A 13,782-nucleotide genomic window follows, 5' to 3' on the forward strand; every position below is an offset into this window, starting at 1 on the left:
GGACCCTTCCCAGCAGCTTTAAAAATAAAATTAGGATTTTAGATAATTCAATATGTCCTAATATTGAGGAAATCCTTTAGGTAACTCTAATGTCAGTTGACATAGCAACAGATTTTCCATAAGCGGTCAACTTCAATCCAGTATTTCATGTTTTTTCCTAATTGTTTTTCTTCAATTATGGATCACCTAGAATAGCAATATCAGTGAACCAGACTTTCTTTTTTTCCCCAATATAAGGCATATTATGAACAAGATGGCTGACCTGCTCATTTTCCAAAACTTTCTCACATTGATAGTCTCAATAGGTTTTATAATATTCAAAACCAGACCTGGCAACTCTGGGAATTTGTTTATGATGCTGTTTGTAATCAATTTGTAACATTCCACCGCAGCCTTTGATCAAAAGATTGTTTCATCTTTTTTATACAACCAAGTCATTTTCTGTTGTTTGTTACATATAGAATTTTCACCTTCATTCAATTAGTTAGCAAAGCTTCTTTCTGAGACATTAAAATAAAGCCTTCAATTTTTTTTTCATTAACACTCCTGATAACCAATTCCATGTGGGTTTTTATCAGCTTTTCCTTTTATATCCTTCAAATGTTGACCATATATTGACATGTGTCTAATTAGCAAATAATTTTAATTGTTTCTATATTCAGCCTTCACCTTTGTTATTTTCAAGAATTTTTTTTTGATTGATTGTCTTCATGCAAGGATTCTTGAAGTCATAATTCAGGTCATGCTTTTTTTCCATTACAGTTTGTTTTACCTGTAGAAGTCCTCTACCCTCTTCATCTCTTAGCAAATTCAGTTCATCAGTATCATTTTTAGGGTGCAAAGCAATGGTGAAATTCAATTTTTTTTACTACCTGTTCTGTGGGTGTGGCTTGGTGGGCATGGCAGGGGAAGGTTACTGCAAAATCCCCATTCCCTCCCCATTCCTGGGGGAAGGATATTGCAAAATCTCCATTCCATCCCATTCTGGGGCCAGTCAGAGGTGGTATTAGCCAGTTATCTGAACTACTCAAAATTTCCACTACCAGTTCTCCAGAACCTGTCAGAACCTGTTGAATTTCATCCTGGCGCAAAGCATGCTATATCGTCATAAGGGTTGGTTGTTGTTGTTGTTGTTTAGTGTTCTGAATCAAGTTATCAAGTTCCCCCTCAGTCCAATCAATTATATTGCTGTATAGTGTATAACAGGAACTTGCCCAGATATTTGATTTCAACATTTTACAAACTCATGCAATATATTTGGTTGAAATACTTTCTTTTGATTCGATTCTGTAATAAAAGAATAAATTCTTCCAATATTATGAAATATTTATATCTTTTTGGTGCTCTCATTTTTATCAAATCTTCATTATTAAGCTACTGGTATATTCCCTCATCTTCAACAATTTTGCCAGCCTTTGTAGCTACAGTTGCAGACTTGTTGATACTAAATCACATTCCAGTATCTTTATTGAACCCTTCTATGCTTTTTAATAAGGAATCTAGTTCAACCTTTGGTTTTCCAAATAAATTTAAATCATCCAAATACAGTAAATGCAAACTGCTTACTCATTCTTTGGCCAAGTCATAGCCACAGTTTGTTTTGTTCCAAATTGTCAGTGGGGCCATTGATAGTATAAAGAGTAAAAGTGATAATGAATCAACTTGAAAAATTCCATGTTTCGTTTCAACCTCTCCTAACTCTTCCCTATTAGCCACCAGCTTTGTTTGCCAAAACATCATTGAGGTTTTCATAAATTGCCAAATTTTTCTGCTGATTCAAAAATATATATCAAATAACCAAATGTCTTTTTGTACTCTAACCATGGCAGGGTCAGACAAAGGCCCGGATGTGGCCAGGGCACTGATCCAGGACATAAACAATGTTTTTCCTCCTTGAATTCCTTAAAACTAATCTATCAATCATAACTATTTTTTATGTCTCCTAGTTGAGTATTAAATGACTGAGGAGGTGACGATTGCAACAGAACTATTTATTAACCAGAACACGATCAGTAATAGAACAACAAACAACTCCTGTCTGACAGCGATTTATATGGTAGCTGTCAGACGGGGAACCAATAGGAAGGTTGTGCTTCTCCCGCCAGCTAGCAGGTGCATCGCAGCCAAACAGAATTTTTTCTGTATTTCTTGACAGCCAACGATTGTATCTCCAAGGACAGAACACTCCTTTACCCCGGACTGCACATGTGTAATCTTGCAGATAGGCAGGTCTCCGCGCATGCGCTGAGATCGTCTTAATACGGGTGTGTCCAGCGACAGAGGAGGAGTGCAGTCTCTATTAGGAGAGCAGATAAGAAAGCTACATTGACAGGAGGCCCGTTCCCCAATGCTAAGCCTGCGTCAACAAGTGTGTCATCCGCCGAGATCACAATGGGAACTGCTGTCTCGGCTTCAACAATTAACAGTACATCTTGCCGGCAGGCGGCATCAGGGTTGTCGATGGAGGCCAATCTGTTCTGCAGGCTTGGGGCCTCCTCCGCATTGTGGCAGTACAGCTGGTTCACATGGCGCTGTCAATGTCTCCCATAAGCGAGTTGAACCCTGTAGGAACAGGGCACGGTTATCTGGATAATCCAGCCTGGTAACCACTTTGGTTCTCCTGCAAAATTCTGAGTGAATACCCCCTCTCTCACAGCAAAGGCTCTGGGTAGGTCTAATGTTAGGGAGCTATAAGGAGAGTAAGAGGGATGGAGCCTATCAATTGTGGCATGTAGCCGGCGGCCCATGAGAATTTCAGCAGGACTTTTACCGGAGTTAGGACAAGGTGTGGTATGTTGGGCCATAAGGTACATTGCAATCCTGACGGACCAGGGTATTGTTCCCATTCGACTTAATGCCTCCTTAGCTGAGTGCACAGCACATTCAGCCAACCCATTCCCTGCCGGGTGATATGGTGCTACCAAGGCATGCCGGATGCCCAATCTGGCTAAATACATTTGAAAATTAACTGAAGTGAATTGTGGTCCATTATCAAACACTAAAGTGTCTGGTAGACCATGTGTTGTAAAAAGCCTAACACTGCAATGATTGCTTTGGATGTGCTGCTGCGCATGGGAAAGAGTTCCACCCATTTTGACAGGGCATCCACTATGACAAAAATTGTTTGGCCAGCAATTGGACCCATGAAATCAATTTGGAGTTGACTCCACAGTGCAATGAGCATGTCCCGGGCAGGAATGGCGGCAGGTGCCAGGCAGACTTGTTGGCAAGAGGGGCAGCGTTGCACCCAGCTCGTGATGTCATTGTCCATAGAGGGTCACCAGATATAGCTGTGGCCTAGAGATTTCATCTGCACTACGCCTGGATGACCCTCATGGAGATGGAGTAATATGTGCTGTCGCAACGCTGTCGGAGCCACGACATGAGAGCCCCATAACAAACACCCTTGGAAGGAACTGAGGGTCCCTTGAATCCAGTGGCCATCCTCTGCATACCAAATCCATTACTCAGGAGAAAACAGGGTCCCCCATTGAGTATTGAGCAACATTGGTAGCTGACAGGGGCATGTTAAGAACGCCAACTAAAAGATGGTATTTGAGGGGACCGGGCCTGTTATTAAAATGGGTAACGGGCAGTGGCTCACAGCATCTGCATGCCCCATATGTTTTCCCGATTTATGAATTAATTGATAAGAATAAGCGGCCAGAAATTCGGCCCAACGTGAAATGCGCGGAGAGATGACCAGCGGCATGGCCTGATCCCCTGCTAAGATTCCCAGAAGCGGTTTATGGTCCATCACTAAATGGAATGGATGGTTATAAAGGTAATGGTAGAAACATTTTACTCCCGCAATGGCTGCTAGAACCTCTTTATCAAGCTGACTATAATTATGTTCAGCCTTTGATAAAGTGCGGGAGTAAATGGCTACAGGAGCTTCCGTACTGTCAGGATATTTGTGGCTTAAACAGCCCCAACCCCAAAAGGTGAGGCATCACAAGCAAGAATCAGGGGGAAATGTTCATTATATTGTATTAGCACAGGGGCCAAAGTTAACAGCTTTTTGACAGCCGCGAGCCCATGTGCTTCACGGCTAGTCCAGACCCACTCAGCAGAGCTGTCCAGCAATCGATGGAGAGGTTCTGCCACCGATGCTTTGTGAAGAATGAAGCTGGACTAAAAATTTAAGAAGCCCAAGAAAGCCTGCAATTTGGATGGCACCGGAGCTGAGATAATAGCCTCCACTTTAGCTGGAGTAGGGTGAATCCCATGCTGGTCTATCAAATACCCAAGGAACTCCACTGAGGTCACCCCTAACTTGCACTTGGAATGTTTCAGCCTGAGTCCCGCCTCACGGAAACAGCTGAAAACTACCCTCAGCTTTTCGACGAGTCCTGAGAGACCATCCGCAGCAATCAGGACGTCGAAATAAGGAATGACCCCAGTAATGGTAAGGAGCAGTCGCTCTATTAGGCTTTGAAACAAACCTGGGGCCATGCTAACCCCAAACTGAAGCCGGAAACATTTAAAAGCGCTGCAGTGAATTATGATTATCTGTGCAGCCGCAGTTTCCTCGTCTATGGTCAATTGCTGGTAGGCTTGTGCCAAATCCAGCTTGGCGAACATCTTACCCTGGCCCAGTGAGTGCAATATGTGCTGCGCCACTGGAACAGGGTAAGAATGTGCCTGCAACACCTTATTTGAAGTTGATTTATAGTCCGTGCAGATTCTTATCATGCCATCGGCTTTTAAAGGAATTACAATAGGGGTTTCCCACTTTGCGTGGTCTTCAGGCTCTAAAAAACCCTGCACTAATAGTTTGTCTATTTCTGCATCCACTTTCTCCTTTAATGCTAGTGGAACTCTATGCGCTTTAAGGTGAATGGGCAGCACCTGTGCATCAAGGTTGAGGGAAATAGGAGTGCCCATATATTTCCTGAGGGAGGAATCAAAGACATTGGCAAACTCCTGAGTCAAGGAGTCAAATTCATTCCCCAGTAGGGTCGAATGAACGCCGGAAATGGAAAACCCTAATGCTCGGAACCAATCAAGACCAAGTAATGAAGCCAATGCTTTGCTACTACAACGAGGGGCAGGTGCCCTTGGAAATGGTCATACTGTACAAGGAACTGGCCACAGCCTACAATGGGGATAGAGTTGCCCTAGTAGTCCCTCAAATGGCATTGGGTAGACGACAATTGATGGCGGTGTAGACTTGGCAGAAGAGGGTGCAAAGTGTCCCAGGACATTATAGATTTAGCCAATCCTGTATCAAGTTCCATGGTGCAGGGTTTGCCCTCCAAAGAAAGCTTGAGGTGAATCTTACTGCGACCACCCAGCACCGAAGAGGCAGAGCAATAGCCCATTCAGAGCGGTCGTCATCATGGTTCCCAATAGCAAAACAGTTCTGATGCCTGACACCGGTTTTGACATTACCACAGCGGTTAGAAACAACAGAACCCATGGAACGGTTGTCAGGGGCCCCAGCATAGCATACACTTGCGATATGGCTGTTTCTCCCACACCGGCGGCAAACGACAGATTTAAATCTAGAGTTAGACCTAAGGTGTTTACCACCACACTTAAAAACTCTTTCCAGTCCTTTTTATTGCTGACTCCCCTGTAATCAAATAGCTTGAGGCAGCTGATGTCGAGATCCACCTCAGAATCAACATCTTCAGTTTCGTCCTGGTGGTGGACCGAGGAAGCCGTTGAGGGAAGATTAGCGGCCATTTGATAATGATGTATTTCAGATGTAGATTTTTTACCATCTCTGTCGCTCGCGCCTCATCCATGGCAATTTTTAATGTGAGCTCAGACCTAGCTAGAAGCCTTCACTGCAGGCACATATCTCTGAGGCCGTAAATGAATTGTTCAAGCAGTGCCTCATCCAGGTCTCCAAATTCACAATGGATGGCGGGAGCCCTCAGTGAGGCAATGTATCAGCTCACAGATTTTCCCTCAGCTTGGGTACATTTGCTAAACAATTGCCTGCAAGCAAAACACGATGGCATTGGGGTATAGTGCACCTTCAATTTAGTTAGTAAAATGTCCCAAGATATGGTGTGAACAGGAGTTGGGGCGGCCAGAGCACAGGCCATCGTGAACATTTCGGGACCACAATAACTGAGGAAAACCCCTCTCTTTCTATCAAGAGAGAGACCAGTTAAATCATTAGCCTGAATGAAGCACCCAAAACATTCAAGGAAAGCCTCCCAAGATTCTGCCTCAGTCCAGAATTCAGAAAATACATTTGCGGTAGCCATCACCGGAATTAGAGATGGGTTCGATGAAGACACCTTCATTGCCAGTTTTATGTCTCCTGGTTGAGTATTAAATGACTGAGGAGGTGACAATTGCAACAGAACTATTTATTAACCGGAACACGATCAGTAACAGAACAACAAACAACTCCCGTCTGACAGCTATTTATATGGTAGTTATCAGACGGGGAACCAATAGGAAGGTTATGCTTCTCCCGCCAGCTAGCAGGTGCATCGCAGCCAAACAGAATTTTTTCTGTATTTCTTGACAGCCAACGATTGTATCTCCAAGGACAGAACACTCCTTTACCCCGGACTGCACATGTGTAATCTTGCAGATAGGCAGGTTTCCACGCATGCGCTGAGATCGTCTTAATACGGGTGTGTCCAGCGACAGAGGAGGATTATCTTTTCTGGTTGCGCCCGACCTGGTGGAGCTGGCCTGTCACCAGGGAAACAGTCAGTGAGGTGAGCCGTGTGGTTGATCCGATCGCACGGCCGCAGCCCAACCGGAGAAGTTTCTCTTCTCAGAAATGTCTTCTCAGTACAGCTACTGAAAGGGATAGGCAGGCTGTTGCTGCGCTCCACCAGCTCCGGTGCAGCCCGACCGGAGAAGTTTTTCTTCTCAGAAATGTCTCCTCAGTGGAACTGTGGTAGCCTGCCTGTCCCTTTTAGGAGCTCCACTGAGAAGACATTTCTGAGAAGAGAAACTTCTCCGGTCACGTCCGACCTGGTGGAGCTGGCCTGTCACCAGGGAAACAGTCAGTGAAGTGAGCCGTGTGGTTGATCCGATCGCACGGCCGCAGCCCAACTGGAGAAGTTTCTCTTCTCAGAAATGTCTTCTCAGTACAGCTACTGAAAGGGATAGGCAGGCTGTTGCTGTGCTCCACCAGCTCCGGTGCCGCCCGACCGGAGAAGTTTTTCTTCTCAGAAATGTCTCCTCAGTGGAACTGTGGTAGCCTACCTGAACCTTTGAGGCGCTTCGACCCCCGGGTGGGAGGGTGCGGGGGGGCATAACTAGGTAACATCAGTGCTAAAAGGGAGTAGGGGGGAGAAGGAGGAGAAAGGACAAAAAGGAGAAAGAGAGGGAGAAAGAGGAGGTGGGGGAAAGTGGAATCCTTGCTGCTTTCTGAGCTTGGTGGTTTTCTTACAGACATTTCATTATCAAACTAGGTAACATCATCAGTGCTAGATAGGAGTGGAGTTGGAGGGGAAGGAGGAGGAGGAGAAGTAGAAGGACAAAAAGGAAAAAGATAAGGAGGGAGAGGACTGTGGGGTCCTTTGGTATTCTCTGAACTTGGTGGTTTTCTTGCAGGCATCTCATTACCCAACCAGGTGTCATCATCAGTGATAGAAAGAGTGGGATATATTGAGAAGAGGAAGAGGAGTGGGGGGGAGGGAGACGACAGCGGGGTCCTTGGTGTTCCCTGACCTTGGTGGTTTTCATCCAGACATTTCATGACCCAGCTAGGTATCTCACACCAATGACAATAAAATATCTACAAGCAAGCCATCGAGACCACAGGGCATTTATTTCTTCATTTATTAAATTTATATGCCTCCTGCCTCATGGTCATCATGATCTCCTCATCAGGATCTTCCACAATGACCGGCTTCAGAATTACATCTCCACAATCTCAAATTTTATTTATTGTGTATAGAATATTTTAATGGTTTTATTTTAATTTATTGTGTATAGAATATTTTAATGGTTTTATTTTAATTTAGTATGTATAGAATATTTTAATGGTTTTATTTTAATTTAGTATGTGTAGAATATCTTTTTTAAAAAATTATTTTAGGGAATTTTTATTTATTTATTGTTTATGGAATGTTTATTACAAGAAATGTTATTCCTTTTTGCAAATGTTTTATTTGTGATGCAATATGTTGCTTTTAAGTGTCCAGGTTGGTGCATGGTTTATGTGTCTCAAAGTGGCTTCTTTTCTATGGGCACGACAGGTTGATGCAAGGCAGCTTTGCCAGATTTTGTGTGTTTCTGTGTGATACCTGGTTGTTTAGGTAATTGTGAGGTGATTGCTGGTTCTGTGAGCTTCCTGGCACTGTCCCTTATAATTTTCCACAATGCCTTGATGGTTTTTATCCCAGTGGCTTTGTCTTTCCTGTCCTTCAGGTTAGGGAAAAAACTGGTTTCATCTGCAGTTTTTTGGGGGGAAATTGTTGATTTTTGGTGTTTTCCTGGCACTGTCATAGTTTGTGTGTGGGTGTGTAATGTCCCACAGTTATCTACACATTAATAATGATCAAGGACTAATAATACTTCCTTATACATTTTAGTGACCTTTTCTTACATAATTGGTGTTTTCTTTCATACTTTTAGATTTCTAATTGCTGTTTCTGTTAGTTAGCAATTGATAAAACAAATCCCACGTGAAAAAGTATTCGAAGGCTTCTCGATTTTTATTGTCAATTTATTCATTCCTGCACATTCTAATATTTATTCATTTTCATATCTTTGTTTTTCCACTGTTGTGCAAACACAATCCAGCAGCTGCTAACATGTGTAAAATTAAATATGTATTATATTCCCTTTGAAATACAAGTAGTAAGTAGTAGCTACCTACCTTCTGTAAGTAGCTCTTTTATTGTTTTGTGTACTTATTTTAATCTTATTTAAGTAGTAAGTGCACAAAATAATAAATTTCCTTTTTTATATCTTCTTTTTGTAGATCATCCATTGGGGCAAAGAATTCAGTGACATTGTCTTGGCCACTCGCACCCGATCACATGGCTTGCAAGCCACTCCCACTCGGTCAAATGGCCGGCAAGCCACTCCCACAAAGCAGGCCACACCCATAGAATAGGTTCCAAAATTTTTTGAAACCCACCACTGATGTATAGCAACCCACCATTGTAACCTTTTAAATGGTATATTGCATTGTTGGATTTCTGTCTATAAATGACAGGCTCTGTTAAGAAAAAAAAGGCAATAGCTCTTAATCTACGTATAAGCAGCCTGCGATATGTTCAAGGACACATTTCTTGAGGTCTGCATAGCTTCTAGCTCAACCTGATCTTATCATTTAATCTTTTAATTTAAAAAAGAAAAACAAATAAATAGAAAAGGAAATGCTGCTAAATGCCAGGTTTTACAATCACCTTTATTTACAAGAATGCCCCTGGCATCTGCAAACATTCTCATAAAATAAAAAAATGTGGATATAATTTCAGTTCAGCACTTTGTTTGGAAATGTGTCTACTTACTGTGGAGGCAGAGAACATCCAGCGAAACAAGATAAAGTTTATACGAATACTACTAATAGCTTTTATGCCATTGTGGCAGCCATTTTATGAATAAATGAGCTTCCATTTTGTCTGTATTTATGACATGCTGACAAAATGCTAACTACACCTATCTATCCAAAAGAGTTGCTACCTTTGTCTTAATTTCATACAATGCTGTAAAATGCTGAAAAGGCATCCATTCTTTAAAAGTTTCGTTAAATAGATAAAAAATCTCCTCTGAAGCTAAAATGCTGAAAAGGCACTCATTCTTTACATCAGTATTAAATGGTGGGCGAAGGATGAGGCTGGACACAGCTGAGGTAAATCTAACGATTTATTGTAACAAGCAGAAACACAGCAATACAGGAGAGAAGCGCACGTTCCCCTGCTTGACAGCTATTTATATGGAGCTGTCAAGCAGGGAAACCAACAGGAAGAAGGGAACAGCCCGCTCTTCAGCCAAGCCGCGTCTTAGCCAATGACCCGCCTAGAATGCCGCAGAACAGGGCAGGCAGTCGGAGAAGGAGGTGGTGCCCGTGGTAGCTCCTCCCGGAAGGGAGTGGAGCTCCGGGCACCATCTTTCGGGCCTACCTCCAGAGCTGGAGTCTGCGTAACAGGTAGGCAGGCCCGAGGGGGCGCGGCCAAAGGCGGGCTTGAGATAGGTGACTCGGAAGGGTTGCTAGAATAGGACTGGCCTCTATGGGGAAAGGCCAGGAGTGAAGGTAAACCGGGAGGAGCTTGCCGAACGGGGCAAGGCTCAACAGTTGGCGGTGGCCAGCAGGTGGCGGCAGGAACAGCCTCGGTCGGAAAGCACTGCTGGCAGGGCAATGGCCACGCAGGCAGGAGGTTTTGTGGCGTTGTGCAGGAGGCCGGCGGTGGATCATCGGTGGTCGACCCTGCCGGGTTGTTGGAAGCCTCCGGCGGCAGGCGGCGCCTTAATTGGTCCACATGGTGCTGCCATTCTGAACCATCAGGAGTACGGACCCTGTAGGAACAGGGACCGGTTACAGAGGTGACGGTGGCAGGCACCCACCTCAGATCCCCCGTGTACGCCCTAGCCCAAATTAAATCCCCTTCTTGGAAGGTTCGGGGAGGGGGCCCCAGGTTGCCCGGCTGTTCCAAGGAATAGAGTGGGTGCAGCCTATCCAAGGTGGTCCGCAGGCGCCGGCCCATCAGCAGCTCGGCAGGAGACTTCCCGGACAGGGGGCACGGGGTGGAATGCTGTACCAAAAGGTAAGCAGCCACCCTCGTGGGCCAGTCACCCTTGTCCATGCTGCCAAGGGCTTCCTTGGCCGAGCGAATGGCTCGCTCCGTCCGGCCATTGCTGGCCGGATGGTACGGGGCGACCGGGGCATGGCGGATGCCCTGGGAGGCCAAGAATTCCTGGAACGTAGTGGACGCGAACTGCTGCCCATTGTCAGAGACGACTACGTCCGGCAGGCCATGAGTGGCGAACAGGCGCATCAGCGCCCTGACAGTGGACTCGGCTGTGGTGGAGGTCATGAGAATGAGCTCCACCCAGCGAGAGTAGGCGTCCACCACGACCAGGAACATCTGGCCTCGGAAGGGACCCGCGAAATCGAGGTGCAGGCGAGACCAGGTGCAATGCTCTCTACATGGGGCTCCCCTTGAGATGCACCCGAAGACTGCAGTTGGTCCAGAATGCAGCCGCGCGGGCAATCACGGGGAGTACTAGGTACTCCCATATAACACCTCTCCTGCGCGAGCTGCACTGGCTACCTGTGGTTTTTTGGGTACGTTTCAAAGTGTTGACTATCATCTTTAAAGCGCTCCATGGCACAGGACCTAGTTACCTGCGGGATCGCATCCTACCCCATACATCCCTACGACCAATTCGCTCTCACAGAGAGGGACTCCTCCGGGTGGCCTCCACTAAGCAATGACAGCGGGCGGCGCCCAGGAGTAGGGCCTTCTCTGTGATGGGCCCAACCCTCTGGAATGACCTCCCCTCCGATATTAGAATCACCACTGACCTCCGCTCCTTCCGCAAGAAACTCAAGACCCACCTGTTCCAATTAGCTGGCCTGGCCCAATCATAGTTTTAATCTTCAACACTCCTGGCCAGTATTTTAAATTCCTGGGGTAGATTTTAAAGTTGTTTTAATTTTTATTACTATTGTACAGATTTTTATTTAATTTGTTTTTACGGGGTTCTGATGTCTTTCTATGTATATGGTATTTTAACCTTTGTCTGTACACCACCCCAAGTCCCTTCGGGGAGAGGGAGCGGTTTATAAATTTAATAAATAAATAAATAAATAAATACCAGGGCCCGCGAGGAAGTTCCCATTCCCTAGGTGTGGCTGCCGGAGGCGCCGGCCGGGAATGTTGGCAGGGGGAGCACCTGGCGACCCAGGATGCGATCTTGTCATCCAGGCGATGCCACCAGACATAGCTACACATGAGCGCTTTCATACGAGCTATGCCCGGGTGGCCCTCATGGAGGCGAGAAAGCACCTGGTCGCCGAGGCTGGGTGGAATGAGGCACCCACTGTGGAGTGATAGCTCCAGCTGCCGGCTTTGAAGGGACGGAGGTCGCCAGACACCGGCCCCCCAGGCCATCCTCATAGGACCCATGTCATCACCTGGGAGAGGAGGGGGTCAGCTCGGGACGCTGCAGCCACCTTGCTCAAAGAGAGCGGAAGGGCAAGGTCAGCAATGGCCAGGACAGACAGATATAGCACTGCCTGTGGGTCAGAAATGGGCAAGGGGCAGCGGCTGAGGGCGTCAGCGTGCCGCAGATGCTTCCCAGGGCGGTAGACCAAGGCGTAGGAGTAGGCCGCCAGGAACTCCACCCAATGGGTCATGCGAGGGGACAGAATGGGAGGGGTCGGACGGTCACCGGCCAGAAGCCCAAGGAGCGGCTTGTGGTCAGTGTAGAGTGTGAAAGGCCGTCCGTAGAGGTACTCGTGGAACTTTTTAATCCCGGACACAGCAGCCAGACCCTCCTTGTCAATCTGGCTGTAGTTTCTCTCTGCCGGAGAGAGTGTCCGCGAATAAAAAGTGATGGGGGCTTCCAAGCCATTGGGGAGGACGTGGCTCAGGACAGCCCCCAAACCCACGAGGGAGGTGTCACATGCCAGAGTCAAGGGCAATCTGTCACTGTATTGAACTAGGACTGCCTTTGACGTCAGCATGTCTTTGACAACCGCGAACGCATGTGCTTCGCGGCTGCCCCAGCGCCAGGCCGCGGATCGGTCGAGCAACCGATGCAGCGGCTCGGCTAGTGACGCCTTGTGAGGCAAAAATGGCATGTAGAAGTTCAAAAGCCCAAGGAACGACTGCAACTCCGCCTTGGAGGTGGGAGTGGGGGCGTTCCTTATGGCTGCGACTTTCGTGGGGGTAGGGTGAATTCCCTGGGTGTCTATAGAGAAGTCCAGGAAGTCCACCTTTGGCACAGCAAATGAACATTTGTTGTGCTTTAATTTGAGACCCGCGCCCCTAAAACGGTCGAGGACCTTCCCAAGGATTTCGAAGAGTCCGGAGCGGCTAGTGGCCACAATCAGGACGTCATCGAAATATGGTACCACGCCAGGGAGCCCATGGAGCAGCCGCTCCATGAGGCTCTGGAAGATCCCCGGGGCCACGGAAACGCCGAATTGGAGGCGGCAACAACAGAAAGCCCCTTGGTGGGTGACGATGGTCTGGGCAGCCGCCGCATTGTCATCCACCGGGAGCTGCTGGTAGGCCTGCGCCATGTCCAGTTTCGCAAAAATACAGCCCTGCCCCAGGGAGTGGAGCAGATGCTGTACCACAGGGACTGGATAGGGGTTTGCCTGGAGGGCAAGGTTGATGGTCGATTTAAAATTGGCGCAGAGGTGAATAGAGCCGTCGGCTTTGACGGGGACCACTATGGGGGTCTCCCATCTGGAGTAGTCAACCGGCTCCAAAACGCCCTGCACCAATAATTGGTCAATCTCCGCGTCAACCTTAGCCCTCAAGGCAAAAGGCACCCTGCGGGCCTTCAGCCTAATAGGGGCAACCTGGGGATCTAGATTGAGGAAGATGGGGGTACCCTTATACATGCCAAGTTCCCCGTCAAAGACATCAGCGTAAGCCACCAGGACGTCGGCCACGTCAGGGAGAGTGACTGATACATTATGCACCCCCTGCACGGACAGGCCTAGGGTGGGGAACCAATCAAGACCCAATAGGGCGGGGAGGGTTTTTTCCACCACCAGTACAGGGAGACACCCGGAAAAATCCCCGTACTCCACCCGCACAGTATAACAGCCCAGGGTTGGTATAAGTGTCCCCTGGTAGTCCCGCAGGGAAACATTGCTGGAGGCAAGCT

Source organism: Natrix helvetica, assembly GCF_964273705.1.
Source record: "Natrix helvetica genome assembly, chromosome: Z".
Lineage (NCBI taxonomy): Eukaryota > Metazoa > Chordata > Lepidosauria > Squamata > Natricidae > Natrix > Natrix helvetica.